The following is a 17,988-nucleotide window of genomic DNA, read 5'->3' as shown; positions in this document are numbered from 1 at the left end:
AGATCCTGATCTGGGGCTCAACACACTAGGGAGTCTACAGACATTGAAGCTTTGAAGGTGCCCCTTCGGCAGGTTGACAGCACAGTTAAACAGTAAAATTACTGGGAATTCAAGACTGAATATAAACAAAGTATAAAGGAATAGCACAAATGCCAATGACAGCAATGAAACATTTAATGCATAAGAATAAGCTCAAGCCAAATTATTGGTAGTTCTAGTTTGGATCTTGACAGGGCATGAATGGATGACAGTTTAAGGAACTGGGTGCATATTCCATGATGGAAGAAATGTGGGATATATTAATCAGATCTATTAATTTATGATCCATTTCTTTTATTGATATGATTTTATTGTTGATTTTATGTTGCTTACAAGTGTTATAGTTTTAAGGTTGGAGGTGGAGAAAAATCTTATAAATAAATAAATAAATAAATAAATAAACAAGAATAGCAGAGGAAGATAAAATGGGATTTCAATACTATGCATTTTGAGCTTCCAATCCTCTGAAACAAGGGGTAGATGGTCTTTAATTCCTCAGATATTTCCTTCTGTTCATCTGGTTAGCAATATGTAAGCATTCTATGGATCTTTTGTAACTTTTTTAAAAATAATAATAATAATAATATACATATAGTTTATCAGTGTTGTTGGATGAACAGTATCAAGGCTGCAATAATAGCCAATATCAGTCAGACTAAATAATAAGGAAACTGCTTCTAGGCTCTTGAGCCTGATGCTTTTTCAATAGAATTGTCAGCCTCTTTTTAAATGCAAATTGTGACTCATCATCTGGGGATCATCACAAGCTCCAGAGAAGCACTAGAGGCAAGTGAATCCATCCAGTTCATTAAACTGCATCCCCTTGTAATGAAAAGTATCATTCTCTCAAGAGCGTTGACTAGCGAAGTTCGCTCTTGGCAGAGTCTGCTTTGCTAGGAGCATGTGATATTTTAGCTACAGAAGAGAATGCAAGTTTCATTAGTCAAATGCAAATTTAGCCTGTGGGGAGGAAAAAACTTTGATCCTGAAAATGTGCTACTAGCAGGGTTCTGAAGATTCAAAACTTAAACAAGATGGCGGACATCTGGGTATCCCTACAGACTGAAGGACATCTGGTAAAACCAAGTGGGATTCTAGGAAAGCCTTCTTAATTTTGGTTGGATTTACATCAAAGTAAAATATAATTAGAGCTGCAGTCTTAGTTAAAATTTAAAAGAGCAATTTAGGAAGCTGTTTGCTTATTGATGTTTTTATTCATTTGGATTATAATAGCTAGGTACCGCTAAAATGTATTTTTTTCTGATTAGTAGTCTGGTAGAGAGAAGTTTTTCAGATAAGCTCTTTAAAATGAATTATCCATGGTGTATATTGGCATCATAATACAACACTGAAGTATTTAAAAGCCACTCAGGAAGTAGCAGAACTGTCACACAAAGAGATAGGCAGGCTCAGTCCTGGATATTAATCCAGTCATTTCACCCTAGCAGAAGCACTCTATTGGGTACTCAAGCAAAAGCAGAGGTTTATTCTTTTCCAGTAGGTTACTGCATTCTTCACAAATCCATGCTGCAAAACACTACGACGTTGGGTTTTCTACCTATCATAAAATACCAAAGAGCATTTTAAACCTGCCAAAAATAAAGTTGAGATCCTGGATCCCAGTGTGGAATGTTCCACAGATTCTACAATAATTAAAGAAACAGTTTAACAGATGGCTCATATGTATGAGCCAATCCCTTTCCTGAGAGCACTGGGTGAAAGGGGGATTTCTGGCAACACTGGACCCAAGAAATCCAATACAGAAGACCTAAAGGACAGTACGTACACATGCATTGAAATACATGCACAATTAAATAAGTTAACTTCTAGCTGGGATTGGATGCCATAAATATGCATGAAACCCATTTATAATCTCCTGCATACAAATGAATGCAGTTCCTACGGAGGGAAAGTAAAGCACTGCTCTTGGGCAGGGGGTAGGCATGAAGACACTAAGAAGGTCCCCAACCTGTCCTCCATCCCTGAGACCAGGAACTATGGCTTCCACTGGCAGTGATCCCATAGGCCTCTGTGTGCAGTGTGAACTAATGGGACAAGGAGGGAAGAGGGAAAAGGAAAGCAAACCGAGGCACCTGTTCTTAAAGAATTGTTCTTATAATGCAGGGGTCAGCACTGTCCCTCAGACCTTGTGACGGGCCATAGAAGTGGCACGGGGGGGGGGACCTGGAAAAAGAGGTGAGAGGGGCAAGTAGTCCTCCTCCCCACCCCCAGCCACTGCACTTACCTTACCTGGGGCTGCCGCTGCCACTGCTGCTGCTTCTCGTGAGTAGGCAGAGCGAGCTTGTCTGTTCTGCTCTCTGGCCCAAAGGAGCACCAGGGCAGCGGCGGAGGGAAGATGAGCAGCATGAAAGGGCTGGCTGCGCAGAGGCACTGCGTAAAATGGTGCTCAGCCAGCTCAGCCCATCCCCCTTCCTCCTCTAGGCAGGGTGGGGAGAAGCCAGGAGGAGGCGCCGCTGCTGCTGTGTGTGTGAGGGAGGGGGAAATGGAATGGCACAGGGGGGAAATAGTGTAGCCCGAATGAACAGAATCCCCACTTTGATGCACGGACAGTCCGCGGGCTGGATCCTGAAGGCAATAGGGCCTGATTTGGCCCGTGGACCTTAGTTTGTCAACCCCTGATATAATGACCAGCTGGGACATTTCAGAGGTAGGAAGGAGCCTGATGGAGCTGGGCTTTTGGCAGAGCTAATGAAGCTTCTAGTGACACAGGTGGCACTGTGGGATAAACTGCAGAGCCTAGGGCTTGCCGATCAGAAGGTCAGCTTGAATTCTCGTGACGAGTGAGCTCCCGTTGCTTGGTCCCTGCTCCTGCCAGCTTAGCAGTTCAAAAGCACTAAGTGCAAGTAGATAAATAGGTACCACTCTGGTGGGAAGGTAAACAGCATTTCTGTGTGCTGGTCTGGTTCGCCAGAAGCGGCTTAGTCATGCTGGTCACATGACCCGGAAGCTGTACGCCGGCTCCCTCGGCCAATAAAGCGAGATGAACGCCGCAACCCCAGAATCGGTCACGACTGGACCTAATGGTCAGGCGTCCCTTTAGCTTTACCTAATGAAGCTTCTGCTTCCCATCTGTGCCACCGAGGCAGCCTGATGGAACGGCTGCACCCAGGAGACAATTGCAGGAGAAGAGTCCTGATGTGGCTGGCATGGCATTCCCTTTGAGAGGCCCATCAGTGGAAGCCACAGCACCCAGGGATGGAGGATTATATCATCTCTCACATCGTATCTGCACTTACTACTTCCACTGCTGTGAACTCCTGTGCATCCCCCTCCTTTGCAGCACAACACTTACAGGTGTGGACCCTCCAAGTGTCCCTATTTTCCAGGGAAGTCCCTGATTTAAGGAAGCCATCCCGGTTTCTGATTTGATCCTGGAATGTCCCACTTTTCCTTAGGATGTCCCCTATTTTCATTGGAGAAATGTTGGAAGATATGGAGTTATCTGACCCCCGAGCCGTCTGAAGGCAATCTTGTATATAAAAGCACATACTGGTGCTTTTTAGATGTTCATTCTTTGGAGATGTTCAGTCTACTGACTTCATATGTACAAACATTACATGTGACCAAGAACTTGCCTGGGGAGGCACATTTGTTCCATCTCCAATTATGGTACAATAAAAAACCAACACCACCCCTCATATGATATTATGCCTGTGGAGGAATGGATTATGTAGAATTTTTTCCAGCTATTTAGTTACAGAAAATGGATGCAGCTAAAAGGGTATAAAGGGCGCAGTGAGAACACTGAAGCGCCATGGTCCCTTTGATGCATCAATTCTACATCCAATCACTGCATGTAAATTACCTGTCTGAAGTTATACAAGCTCTTCAGTTAGGCTAGCAGTGCCTATTGGTAATTTATTTAGAAGCAAAAAAAAGGGGGGTGGGGGAGAAGAAGGAGAAGGAAAAGTTTTGAAATTATTATTCTCCCCACCCCCACCCATCAACATTCCCATGGTCATGAATAAGTATGTCTCATTTGCTGCAATTTCAATCTGAAAGAGTTCTTCCATTGGGGCTGTGTTTACCTCTCGTGGCCTGCTACTGTGAAAATTGGTTTTCTAGCCATATTGGAGGAACAAGCAATTTATAGTGCTATATTAAATTGTTCAATTTCCCCACACATTCTATGGTTTATGGCATTACTACATATGCCGCAATGCTATCGCTTAGGAAGGTGGGTAGGGTAATGTTTTAATGTGTTTTTTGATCCCATAAACTCACCCCCCCCCCGATTTGTACTGTAGTACAGGATACACTGAAGATTGAAGTGTAAATAAAGGAAAGCATTTCAGAAAAACAAAAATGGTGTTGATAGCTACTGCAAAGGTTTAGTGTAAGAGAAACAGTGCCACAAATGCAAAGGATAAATTAATTCCTGATTAAGTGAAAAGGTGCTTTAAATATACGGTAAGTAACCTGAAGTGGGCAGCATCTAAGGATTTGACTATATTCTGTTCTTCATGTTGGTTAGTTAAGCTTTCATCTCCTGGCAAACAATGACGGGTACAACCAGTCAGCGACAAAGTATTCCTTGAAGGTACTTCCCAGTGTTCAAGTTAGGATACTCCAGCTCATCTCCTTCTCCTGCTTTCCTTAAAGGTTAAAATTACTACTGGTCTTTTGTCTGAGGCTGCAGTTCTAACCCCACTTATCTTGTAGTGAGCCCTTTTGAATTCAGAGGGACTTGCTTCTAGGTAGACAGGGTTAAGATTACAGCTTCACTTTTGTGCTCTGTCCCCATCATATCCCCAGATATAGACCCCAGACATATAACATGGTTCCAGTGGCTTTCCACTGTGGGAAGTCATCCTGCTATGCTGTAAAAGAAGCACTCATTTGGGCAAGATATTGGCAATGTATTCTGTTTACATGCTGCCAATCAACCCAGCCAGTGAAGCAGCACCTCTGGGGGGGGGAGGTCTCCATTTTACTATCAGGATGGGCATTTTATCCTAGGTAAAGCTAAGGTGATGTCAGTCTCAGTGCTGCTCTCTTGTGATGAACTGTAAAGAAGCCTTATGTAGGATGAATTAGGACCACGTCAAAGGGCTATATGGAGGCCTCCACCCCAAGAAAACAGTGCTGGTTCAACAACTATCAGGGTATATCATGTTTGCAAAGTGGATTTGCAGTTCCATATAGCAAAAGTAACTTTTTAAAAGCTCCTGCACATGTTTAAATTTACTCAAATGCCCTTGAGATAAGATTATAAGAATCACAAATGCCACTGTTGCGGATGATTTTTAATGCCCCTCCACTTTAAAGATCAATCTTTTGAGGTTTCCATCCGTTCACTTCATTAAGAAGCTTTCATCCTTGCTTTCCCCTCCACATTAAGAAATGTAACAAAATAAAATGGAAATTTTGTTGCCAAATGTGCTTTGGAATCAAGGCTACAATTTATGCCTTCTTATTAAAACTTAAGTGATTAATATTAAAGTTTGTAGTTCTTAAAAGATTAAGTATTCCAAGTGCTTCTCAGCAGTCTATGCTAATTGAGCCCCCCTCAGTGGCACTAAGAGATTCATAATGTATCGAGAGAGAATTTATACTGAATTACAAACAATTGGCCTGGGCTTTCAAAGTTCCAGTCTGGAAAAGAACAATTATTAGCAGATGCTAATGACTTAAAAAGAGAAGTCATAATGATGTCCAATGTTTGAGGGGTGTAAACAGAAAGAATGGCAGCATAATGTAGCTAATTATGTAGCGGAGCAGCACCACTCACATGACCTCCCTCTCACTGAGTCGCTGCTGCATTCTGGGATGGAAAGGGGAAGGGGCATGGTGGTGGCAAGGTTGACATGGTGCAAATATATCAGTAGGAATGCCAGATTACCTCTGCCAGCATGTTTGCACCACACCCACCTCACTGCTTTATTGCCCCTTCAAACTGGTTTGCAGAAGAAACTCAGCCATAGGGAAGTCAGGTGAGCAGTGCATTCCCAGTGCATTTCTTGACTTCTGGCGCAGCTGCCATGGCGAACTGCCGATAATATGGTAGCGGATGCCAGCCGTGCAGTTCATTAAGGATAATTTGGGAGTATTATCCCCAGGGTCGGTGGGTGGGGGGAGAGCTTTCTCTCGTGGATCGTCCGATAACTGCTTCTGGTTCCGATGGAATGCGGAGTCAGGGATGCAGAGGGCATAGGACTGCCTGTACTGGAAACTCCCCAATGCGGTTGCCATGAGAGGAGGTATCTCTGTTTCTTTTAAGATGTGTCTGAATTTGGACTAAAGAAACAGACGTGTTTTGGAAGAAGGAGAACGATAACCTGCAAAATGAATCAGCCACTGAGTGCGAAGGTTTTGATCTGGAGAGGACCCTTTTTGCTGTGCTATGAATTGGAAAGCCTTCACTGAAAAAGAATCAAATATTAATGGAAGGAAATTACTAATGGATTACAACTATATATGGAATGCAAGATGGATTCAACAAGAACTCATAATTTTCTTTACGGGGTGCTTGAAAGGATAGACTGTGTGAAATACTGTGATGACTTGTAACATTTCCAACTAAAGAGAGCTCTAGTTCTGATTTATGATGGTTTTGGTGTGACGCGGATGGACTTGTTTCTGCTTTCAGTTTCAGAGAGGCAAAATTGAGCTGCGACGCACCTAGAAATGAGCTTTTGAAGGAGGGGCAATGTTGAAGAAAATTGACTGATTATAACATGAAGGAAATGAAGAAGGTAAACAAATATTTCACACAGCTACAGAATATAATTTCCCTCTGCAAGTTAATGGATTTGGATTTATTAAACACGATCAAAAGTCATCACATCAGTGGCTGCTAGAACAAAGGATTAAGATAGGAATTGTGGAACTTGGACTAATTAAGAGAATTGGCACAGGATCAAGGAATATCAACTCCTGATAGCCGGAACACGGAAAGTCATCCAAATATGTTTCATTCAGAACTGTTTAATTGGCTCTTTTGATTTTATTGTGATTTCGCATGATTTGGCATTGTATTAATGTGGCCTCCATTGGATTGTTATTAATGAAAAATTAATAAAAATATTATTATTATTATTATTATCATTTAAAAAGAGTAGCATTTCTTCAGGTGTGATCCATTTTAAAGTTTATCCAAGAACAGAGCAGCCTATTCAGAACTGGGGCAGAAATTAAATTTCACAAAATGTAAAAGTCAGTGAATGCTTAAATTTCAGCTTGTAATTTGGTGGAGAAATTCAGCCTTGGGGAATCCCAATTTGACAACAAAGTTTAAAAAAAAAAATCACCTGCTTTGACTTCTTTGAATGACTAGTACAAAATTCACTAAATTATATTGCAACTCATTTATCAGATGGTGTCAAATGTTGGCTGCTATTTGTCATCCACTTACTATTAGATATTACTGGTTTCTCATCAAAACTGTCAAATTCTGTCATACACAAAATGTGGGAACTGTCTACATAAGCAGAATACACCTGGATGATATTCACTGTGAAAATTCTCAGAGAAAATTTTTAAGGAAATTCTGGGCAGATTTGTTTCAGTTCTCATCATAATTACTGGAAACATCACAAGTGCAAAGCATGACTAATGAATATTTTTGGGATCTCCCCCAATTAATTATAGGACGGTTTTATAGCAGCACATAAGAAGCTTGCGGCTGAGAGCCTTTCAGGTTTGTGAAAATAATTTTTTCATGAAGATATCATGTTGGTGAAAGTTAATTTTATTTGGTACATTTTTATAGATTAAAAAACTAAGACACTGAGAATCAGTGGGAATTCCCAGCAATATGTTAATTATTTTGCTCCCTAATCCAGAATGTTGCCCTTTAAATGTGAACAATTGGACCATAGCATGATGACATCTTTATCCAAAACCATGATAACACACAGTTCTAAATGTGATTGGCTGATATAGCCCCACTGAGTGGAAGAAGTGATTGTGGAGAATGCGTCACCAATCAAGCCAGTAGTTGCTTGTTAACAGTCAATGGGAATGCTAGCAATAGTAGGAGCGGTGCGAGAACATGGAGAAGGATGTCAAACTATTAGAAGTCAAAACTAAGGCTTTTTAGAAAGTTTACAAAGTATTATTTGCTTTCAAAAGAAATTTGTATTGGTAGCTCATTATACACACTTGGCTATTGTACTGCTTTTCAAACCATTTTTATGGAAATAATTTTTTTCTAAACAATTCAGATACCAAGCTTAATCAGTCAACTGTAAACTGAGCTGCCTTTGAGATTTGCAATTTCAGTTTGAAATTGCAGTTTCAAAACTGCAACAATGATTGAAACCAGGTTGCACGGGAATCGTTTAAGTCACAATTATTAAAAGGGGGATGAAGTCATGAGTGATTTGCTCTGGAATTGCTCTGGTTTTACTAGGGTTTGTTGTAGACAATCCTGGACTGTTTTCTCCACATTTTAAGGAAGGCTTTAAATGAAAGGCATTGCTCCAGTCTCAGGTCCCTAGGCAAAAAGTAATAATGTAACTTTTGCATTTCACAATAGCTTCTATTTAGTCACTAACAAAAATCAAACATAGATAGGAAAACAGGGTAAGCTACAAGATGTTCAAAAGATCATTTGTGTCGGTTGAAAGGTGACATAAACTTGTGCTTTTACTCAAAATCATTCTTATTGTTTCTATTTAGACCTCTCTGACAGAATAGCTCTCAATATATCTCTGAATAACAATCACTTTGCTCTTCTGGAACATTTCATTGTTAACTTCCTGTTGTTGTTGTTGTTTTAATTATTTTTCAGTTGTAAAGTGCCTAACATTTTCACACATTGCACAGGGTTTAAAAGACACACCATCTCCTCTTTGCAGACTCATGATCTGAAATGTTTGATAATAAAAGGAAACAGAATGGGGAGGGAAGCAAGCAAATTCAGGTACCAAGTCATACTCCAGCATCATCATCTCATCTGGAGTGGTAGGTCTCCTTGCTTTCAAGTACATGTACAGAATCCAGCAAACCATTGCCCCTATTCCCTTGGTTCTGCAGTGCCAGGGCAACTCGAAGATGGAGCAGAGTGTTCTTTCTGGGAGAAAGGAGACACAAGTTCTCAGCCGCTGTTTTCTGTACACCATTTACAGATATTTTTATAGGGCTGCCATACGTCTGGGTTTCCTGAGACACGTCCATGAATTGTTCAGAAAAATGGCGTCCGGGCGGGATTTTGCTGAATCAGCAAAATATCTTGGAAAACCCTGACATATGGCAAGTTGGTCTATTTTTATAAAAAAAAATCTTTTAAAATCTAAGAAAAGCCCCAAAATGAATGTTGACTCATCTTTGACACCCCCCCAAAAAAACCCCTCAACAACTCTGTCTGGATTTTCACTTTTGGGAATATGGCAACCCTATTTTGACACCGTTGTCACTCTGCTGGCACATCACTCTCCCTTTCAGCTGACAAATATGGATGGATGGATGGATGGATGTGCAGTTGGTGGGATCCCTGCTGGTGGAAACTGGCAGAAACAGGGCTCTCTGGGTCAGGGAGGGGGTGAGGCTGAGCTGGCCTGGCTACAATAGTGTGATAGCACCTGGTTTAATACAGACCCAGTTGCTGCGCCAGCTAGAAACTTCAGCAAGAAGTTTGCATTGTTCTTTATTTATTTTTTAAAAAATCTTTTAGACTGTGCAGATGATGAACAAGTTATCTGTTGCATATTCAACATGAATTTTTAAATGTCCCTCAGTTGTTGGGAAGGCAGCAAGAAAAACAATAATAAGTGAACGTGTTATAGACATTCAAAGCAGCTCTGGCTTATCGAGCTATAGAAGCTCTTCCTTCAAATTCCATTCTGGGAGAAACTCTCCCCTCACTACCATCAGCAAAAAATTACCATATGAACGCTGAACATAATGAATCAACTACTTTTACCCAGGTCGTAGAGTCAATTCCCTTTGTAGCATAGGTCAGCTGTGTTAGTTCACCACAGAATAATGGATAAAATCATGAATGGAATATTTCCAAATTCCACTCTGGTGCTCCGCAGAAACTGTTAGTCTTTAATATAGAATATGAATTATAGGATTATATGAAACAGTCTTAGAGAGAAACCATTGTTTTCCATATATTTATACAGAGAGATTATATAATGTATGTATATTGAAATTAATAGCACTATGGTCAATGCTCCCAAACTGGCTTGACTATACTTACATCTTGCACCAGATCCTTGGCACCACTCAGAAATATGTCCAGCGTTACCTCCCCTCTGGTTCTTCTGCTTGGGCGCAGTCATTTAAGGTATCAAAAAATTTTTACCTCTTTGTTGTGATTGGAACACATGTAGTCTGCCTGTGTCATGATTGTGGAAGTCATCCAATACAACAACATTTCCTCTTTTGTCTGAGAGTGATAGCTCATCTCCAGTACAAAATGACTCTTAGGGCCCAATATTACAACCTACAGCAATTCTGCCCCTTTGGGGATTTCTAGATTGTTGGACTCAGAGCTTTCTTTGATATACCTAGCAACACCACCTCCGGTACATCCTTCTCTGTCTTTCCTATGTAGTTTATATCTGGAGATCACCAAGTCCCATTGATTCTCTCTGTTTTACCAGGTTTCTGTTATGCCCACTCTATCACTGCTTTCTTCTCAGAGCAAGCACTCCAATTTACCTAAGCTAGTGTTAGTGTATAAGCACTTGCATACAGTCTCTCTCTCTTCAAGGGACTTTGGTATGTATTTTGACCTGTGGTGCTTTGGCCTCTCTTAATTGCTATTCCTTTGCAGATGCCACTGCTGAATGCGTGGATGTTTCAGGGATGGAGATGGAATGGCATGAAATGAAATGTCAGGGATGGGGTTAGAAGGCATAGGGAAGACCCATTGGAAGACAGCTCATTGGCTTTATGAAGAAGACTGGTGGATAGAAGAAGGAGACTTTGTGGGGGATTTGTTCAAAGTGGTAACATCCAAGGGGCAAATCTTTTTTTAAAAAAAATAGTAAAGAGAACTTTAGACAGTAAGTCTATACATGAAAATACAGTTTCTATGGATTTTTTTTTATAGAAACTAAGTTACTTCAAGCATAAGGACAGTCAGCTGGTCTCCAAGACCAGGAGCAAATGGCTAGTAGTACTCTTTCTCAAACATGTTGTGGGATAATTTGAGCAAGAGTTCACATAGCTATGGTACCCAAACCTGCTAGATAGGGTGTATAAATTGTTGTTGTTGTTGTTGTTGTTGTTGTTGTTGTTGTTGTTGTTGTTACTACTGTGGACTTAAGTCTTACTTTTCTCCTGCATTGAGAACTTTTGTGAGTGGATGACATCTCCTGAATGAAAATAGGATTCTTTTGGATACATTCCAATGAAAACAGTGATCTGTTTGTGGCTTTATAAGTATGGTAAAGCTGAAAGTCAAACTTACTGCTAGGTATGTCCTTTAAGTCTGCAGTTTTTTAAAGAATTGCTATGCGTTTAAAATGAGTGGATTCTCTGCTATCTCTATATTTTTTCTGGAGAGACAGCCACTATCTCTTGGCCCATACACTCATTACTATTCACAGCGAAGCGTCAGCATAATAAGGGCATCTGTAATTACCTTCAGATCCCGTGTTGTACATTTCCTTGCCAACAGCACATTCTCTAGGGAAGTTTCCACCTTCACTCATACATTGCTTGGAGGTTGTTGGGGTGGTTTGTTGTTGTTTTTTGTTACATACAGAGATGCAGCAGTGACAGCATCCAGTTGTTTTTTCTAGGCAACTCAGAAGAATAATTCTGCTGAAGTTTATTACATCTTCTTGGTTTGGATCTTACCAGAGCAACCTTGGAAGGTTTGAGGAAGAAGTTGTGTCATTAGGATGCATCCACGGCACAGTTCCACCCCAAGTGTTATAAATACCCCCTCCCCAATATTTTTCCATCTTACCCACTCATGCTCCTACAGCAGTGAAAGAGAAAAAAAATCCTTTCTGGCCCTGTCAACCCATGACCCAAAATTGCTCAGTAAAGCCTCTAACCCAGGCATGGCCAAACTTGGCCCTCCAGCTGTTTTGGGACTACAATTCCCATCATCCCTGACCATTGGTCCTGTTAGCTAGGGATGATAAGAGTTGTAGTCCCAAAACAGCTGGTGGGCCAAGTTTGGCCATCATTGTCCTACAGCATCACCTTAACCAACAATGTATCACTTCCTCTGTATCTCTCAAATATTTGCTGCTCTCCACTTCTTGAAGCTGATGGATTCTGCCTCCATGCCATAGTCACATTCTTTCTCTTTTATACAGCTACATCTTACACATCTCAGATTGCATGGGTTGTGCGTAGGGTGACCACGTATCCTACTTTGCAAAAGGCAAGCATCTTTCTGAAGGGCTGTCAGAGGATAGTCCTGTGTTCGAAGATGTCCTCTGTTTGAAGGCCTGCCCTTCCTAAGCTCATAATAAAGAACTAAAGCCAAAAGAAGGGAGAAAAGCAGGGCCTTCAAAGCTTCCCATCAAGAGTTAGCACCTAGACAGCAGACTGACACAGGTGATCAGCTACAACAGGCTTCCTCAACCTCGGCCCTCCAGATGTTTTGAGACTACAATTCTCGGTATCCCTGACCACTGGTCCTGCTAGCTAGGGATCATGGGAGTTGTAGGCCAAAAACATCTGGAGGGCTGAGGCTGAGGAAGCCTGAGCTACAGTCTTCCTCACCATGGTGAGACAAATTGTATTTCTGTTTAAATTATACACTAGTAATAATTTCTGAATTTGCATCTCTACTTATAAATAAAAATATGCATTTTCCCCCTTCTAGGGGGAGATGCATGCATGACCATCCTGCTTGCTCATCAATGTATTCTTATCATAGCAACAGCTCTTGGGAATTGCTTGGGATTGTGTCAAAGGTACTGCTAAATAAACATTCTTTCAGGGCAAGCATTGCTGCTTGTGCAACGGTCTGCACTCTCCCTGCATGCTCCCTAAATCTGTTCTAGGAGTTCCCCCAAGCCTCCGTAGAAGATTTGGGAAGGGTGCAGGGTGCATGCAGGTGAAGGAAAAGGGGTAAAGTTTTGTTGCACAAGCAGAAATGGAATGGGTTGATAGCTGTGTAGCTATCAGGTTGCCTCAAGGCCTGCTGGGGACAAGAAACATAACCATGACCTGTAACCCTCTGTGAAAACACAAGACCTGGCTGTTAATCAGGTCTGTCTCCATCCTCGGGTGAAACACACAGGCTCCTTTGTAGGTAGAAAACAGGAATTAAGAGAAACTAGTCAGTCGTTATATAAGCAAAGTTGGAAATCAGTTGAAAGTTGTGTGCTGGGCAAAAAGTCAATAGAAACCAAACTAGATAGTTTAAACTAGCTACTCAGCAGGATGTTCCCTCAGATAATAAAGTCTCATCTTCAGGTGGCATGAAAACCTTTTCCTTCAGTTTAGGTTCCCACTGCAGAATTACAGGATCCAGTATTTTCTATGCCACTCAAAAAAGTAAATGCAACAATTTTGGCTCATAAGAAAACTTCAGAATCCATATTAGGGAAATACCTTTATTAAGAAATACTTTATAAGTATCAATATATCCCAAAATAGTATTAATGTTTGTCAGCATTTGAGGGGGCACTTAGGGCTGCTTGAGTAATTTCATGCATATGGATTCCATGCCCAAAAGACCCAGTCTCCATCGTCGTCTTTACTGAGCCTTTCACCAATATTTTATTGTCCACTGGCTTCCATTGCTATTTGAATGTAGTAACACAGCTCCTTAATTTTGTCTCTTTAAAATGCATAAAAATGGTGTTTTGGTCAACATGAGCATTAAAAATATAATGTTTTTGTTTGTGTATAAAAGTAGATAGAAAGGCATTCAAGACAAACCATTACATCTCATCATAGCTAGTCAAACCACATCTGTAAACAAGACAATAAACTTTTACTTAAAGTGCCGGATTTAAGCAAGGTAGGCTTTCAAATGCAAGATCATGTTTCTTTGAGTCAAAATGAAGGAAAAGGTATCATGATGATGGGTACTACAGGATACATACTAGTTCAGGAAAGGGGAAGAAACTGAAAATTTGAGAATGCAAAGAAAAGCATGAAAAAGGAAAAATATGACAATATATGCAAATCATAGGGGAAATAGAATATGGAAGGAAAAGCTATAAAGAGAAGGTCAAACAATCTTTTTTGCTCACATGTCAAGTGAAACTTAAAATGTCACAATATATACTTAACAATTCTTGTAGAAAAAATACATATTTGGGTGTTGTTGGTTTTTTTTTTAATTCCCTGGATGCCTCTTCACTTCATCCCACATCTCAAGACCATATTGAGCAAATTCCTCTTTCATCTTTCCAGGCTGTTCAGTGCCCACTTTTGGTGCTATTTAAAAACAGACAAAGCCCTGGAGCAGGGTGACTCCATGTTTCATACCAAGTGGGCCACAAGAGTACTTTGACATGGAACCTGTGGGAACACTGTCTTGGGCTTCCAAAAAGGCCTTCAGGGTTGCATGTGGCCTTTGGGCCACACTTTGGACTGCCCTGCCCTGGAGTTCACTCTTTCTGGAAAGTGATTCCAGCCAGGTAATGACAAATTAGGGCTAGTATGGTGATTCCACCACACTACATAGATTAATGAAGCAAATTTAGAGTGATGGCAAAGCTTCCTGCCTTCACTCTGAATGGCTAATCACTTCTCTCTCTCCCCGCCCCCCCACCCAAAAAATAATACTTTTTGTTAAACAATAGATTTTATTTTATTAAAACTGTCATGCTTTCCTCTGCATTTCCCTGACTCTCTGTAATATCTCATCTCACACACACAATTACTTCATGGGTAAAAAAAAGAACCTTTCTTGAAAATATCCTGTTGCTTCTGTAGCTAAGTCATATTGTTTTAAAGAATGTTTATGGCGAGAATATGTCAAGAGAGAATAAGAAATGCAGATGTGAGATATCTGACCACATGGGGCTAAAAGTCTGGTCGCATCTGATGAAGAAGGTACTTTCAAGTTTGGGCTTGTAATTCAGTTAGGTCTGTGGATGGGTGATTTCAGTGTTTATGCACTTTGTATAATTTCCCAATTCACTCAAGCAAGTGTGATGTGATCATTTCACTCCAGGAGCGACCTAGTCAGGGCTTGTTCGCCCAGTACCACATACCAGGTTATTAACATTTTTCTCTTTACATGATCACTGAAAGTGCATTTATAATGGAGGTAGGTAGGGGGTCAATACAAATTTTCCAAGGGGAGGGAAACATCCTATAAACATAGTTGGTACATCAAGAAAAGTGAGATGCATGAAGGATCAAAGATGTGGCACAAATGACCAGAGAATGTAACATTTTGGGCTTTTTGCTCAATGTAGTATTGGTGACTATAAAGTTCTGGGAATCTGCAATGAGCTATCTTGTTACTACCAATTTACAAGTGAAGATGAAATGCAGAAGAAAATCTGCACGAGTTCTTTCCAGAAGGCAGAGATTTAACCTGTTTGAGCCCTGATCTACAAGACAATCTTTCTCATTAAAACAGTGCTCATAAATCAGGAGGTCAGGAATGGAATTAGTTTTTTAATATCTGAAGTTGGCATGCAGAGGTCTTATAGAGTTCTGATGCCGAGAGGAGCTGAACAGGTGTTCAGGGGAGCCAGAGCTAAAAATGTTTTAGATTCCTCTGCATAGTTCATAATAACATCCACCACACTCATTTATTGCTGTCAGCTACTGTGTGCCTTTATGCAATTATCTCAGAGCTGCCAATAATGATGTACTGGTCCAAATGTTTCCATCCTGTTGTAGAACTAATCTATACCAGGTAAGCTGATAAAGCTGTGGAAAGTGAAAAGGGGCTTGCTCCTTTGTTCACATCTATCAATTCAGAAAGGAAAGATGGAGGGGAGAAAGAAAGACAGTTGGCTATATTTTTCTTCTTTCTATCTTCAACTTTCTGGCCCTATTTTTCACAGAAGATAAGTGATAATGCTGAAATGTTCCAAGGACACTGGTCCATGGCTTTACAGTTCAAGGCCTTAGATGACTTCTTTTTTTTTTCTTTTTTTGAACCAAACAAGACACAGTTAAGGTGAATTCTGCAAGATTGTCTCCGCTGCGCAACAGCTACCGTACTTTCTGGAAATAGCCTTTAGGTAAGAGCAAAACCAGGGGGCAACCCCCACTCCCTGCAGCCATTTGAGGAGGATACCATAGTCAACAGTATCAAAAGCCAAAAAGAGATCAAGGGGGGTCACTTCTTCTCCTGAAAAATGTCATCAACCAGAGTGACGAAGGCAGTTTCAGTGCTACGACTGGGCCCAAAACTGGAATGAAATGAGTCCAAATAATCAGTTTCCTCCAATTATGCCTGGGCTGCTAACATCCTCTTGAGCCCCTTGTTCCCAAAGAGGATACTCACTGCTGGGCAATACGGTAGCTGTTGTACTTACTCTTTTGTGTGCAAGGAGGACCCTTAAAGAGAAGTTACTCCCTGTGTTAAGCTAGATAGCACCCACCTCCCAAATGATGCTTTATTCAATAATCCAAGATGGGCAAGGGTTAAGAGGGTCGGTGACCCACATCCTGAATCTGCAATAGTTGAAACTGATCCAGCACAGATGAAACAGTCAGTGCTCTGGATCCCTTCATAGTCTACCTGTGTCATCCAGTTCAAAATCTAGTGTGACTTCACGGCAGGATGTTGCTGTTTTCTTTTTTTTTTTCCAAATTCTTTTTATTTTTATTCCATACAGACCAAACACACACAAAAGATCAACAAAACACAAACATATAAAGAAAAAGACAAAAATTCTCAATCACAACAAAAAAGCGCACAAAGTTCTTGTTTCCGTAGTTTTTTCATAACATATTTCTTTCTTTTGGGACTTCCTTCAGCCTGGCCGCGAATCATACGGAGTAAATAAGTAAAGTCACACGTTTCATCTTTTATATTGTCATTGTGTCCAATTTTGTTCTCTATTTTCCTTATACAATAACCTTAGTCTGTCACAGTACATCTCTAAACCCCCTTAACGTTATTTGTCCATCACTGATGTTTTCCAGATAGTTTGCATATTTTCCCCAGTCCCTGATGAACACTTGATCTTTTATATATCTGATCTTTCCCGTTAATTTGTCTAGCTCTGCATATTCAGTTAGTTTACATCTCCACTCCTCTACTGTTGGAGTTTCTTCCTGTTTCCATCTTTGAGCTATTAAGATCCTTGCTGCCGTAGCCGCATAGTATACCATTTTGCAATCCTCCTTTCTTATCTCTCGTTGTAATATTCCTAATAGGAAAGTTTCTGATTTTTTTATAAACGTGTACTTCAATATCTTTTTCAGTTCTGTATATACCTTTTCCCAGAACTGTTTTACCTTTCCACACTCCCACCACATATGGTAGAAGGTGCCCTCTGCGTCTTTACATCTCCAACACTTGTTGTTCACCTTGTACATTTTTGAAAGTTTTACAGGTGTCAGATGCCACCTATAAAACATCTTCATAACATTTTCTTTTAACGCCGTACACGCTGTGAAATTCAATCCATCTTTCCATAATCTTTCCCAGTCCTCATATTGTATACTGTGGCCTACGTCTTTTGCCCAACGAATCATCACTGATTTCACCTCCTCGTCTCCCAGATTCCAGTCTAACAGCATCCTATATGCTTTAGATATGTTTTTCTCCTTGTTATTTATTATTTCCGTCTGGAATTTTGAGTCTTTGTCTACATACCCTCTTTCTTTAATGTCTCTACTAAGCATCTGGTTAATCTGTTGGTGACTAAACCAATCGTACACATATTCTCTAATCATCTCGTAGGGTTTGATTCTCGATTTCCCATCCACTTTAGTTACTAGTTGGTTGTATGTTGCCCAGTTACCTCCCATGTTAATAGTTTTCCTGTTTATTATTTCGAGTGGTGCTAACCAGTGAGGTGTTTTCGGTTCCAATATATTTTTGTATCTTTCCCACACTTCTATTATCGGTCCTCTAAA

This window comes from Podarcis vaucheri (assembly GCF_965113315.1).
Source record: "Podarcis vaucheri genome assembly, chromosome: 5".
Taxonomy (NCBI): Eukaryota; Metazoa; Chordata; class Lepidosauria; order Squamata; family Lacertidae; genus Podarcis; species Podarcis vaucheri.
This window is presented reverse-complemented; position numbering follows the sequence as displayed.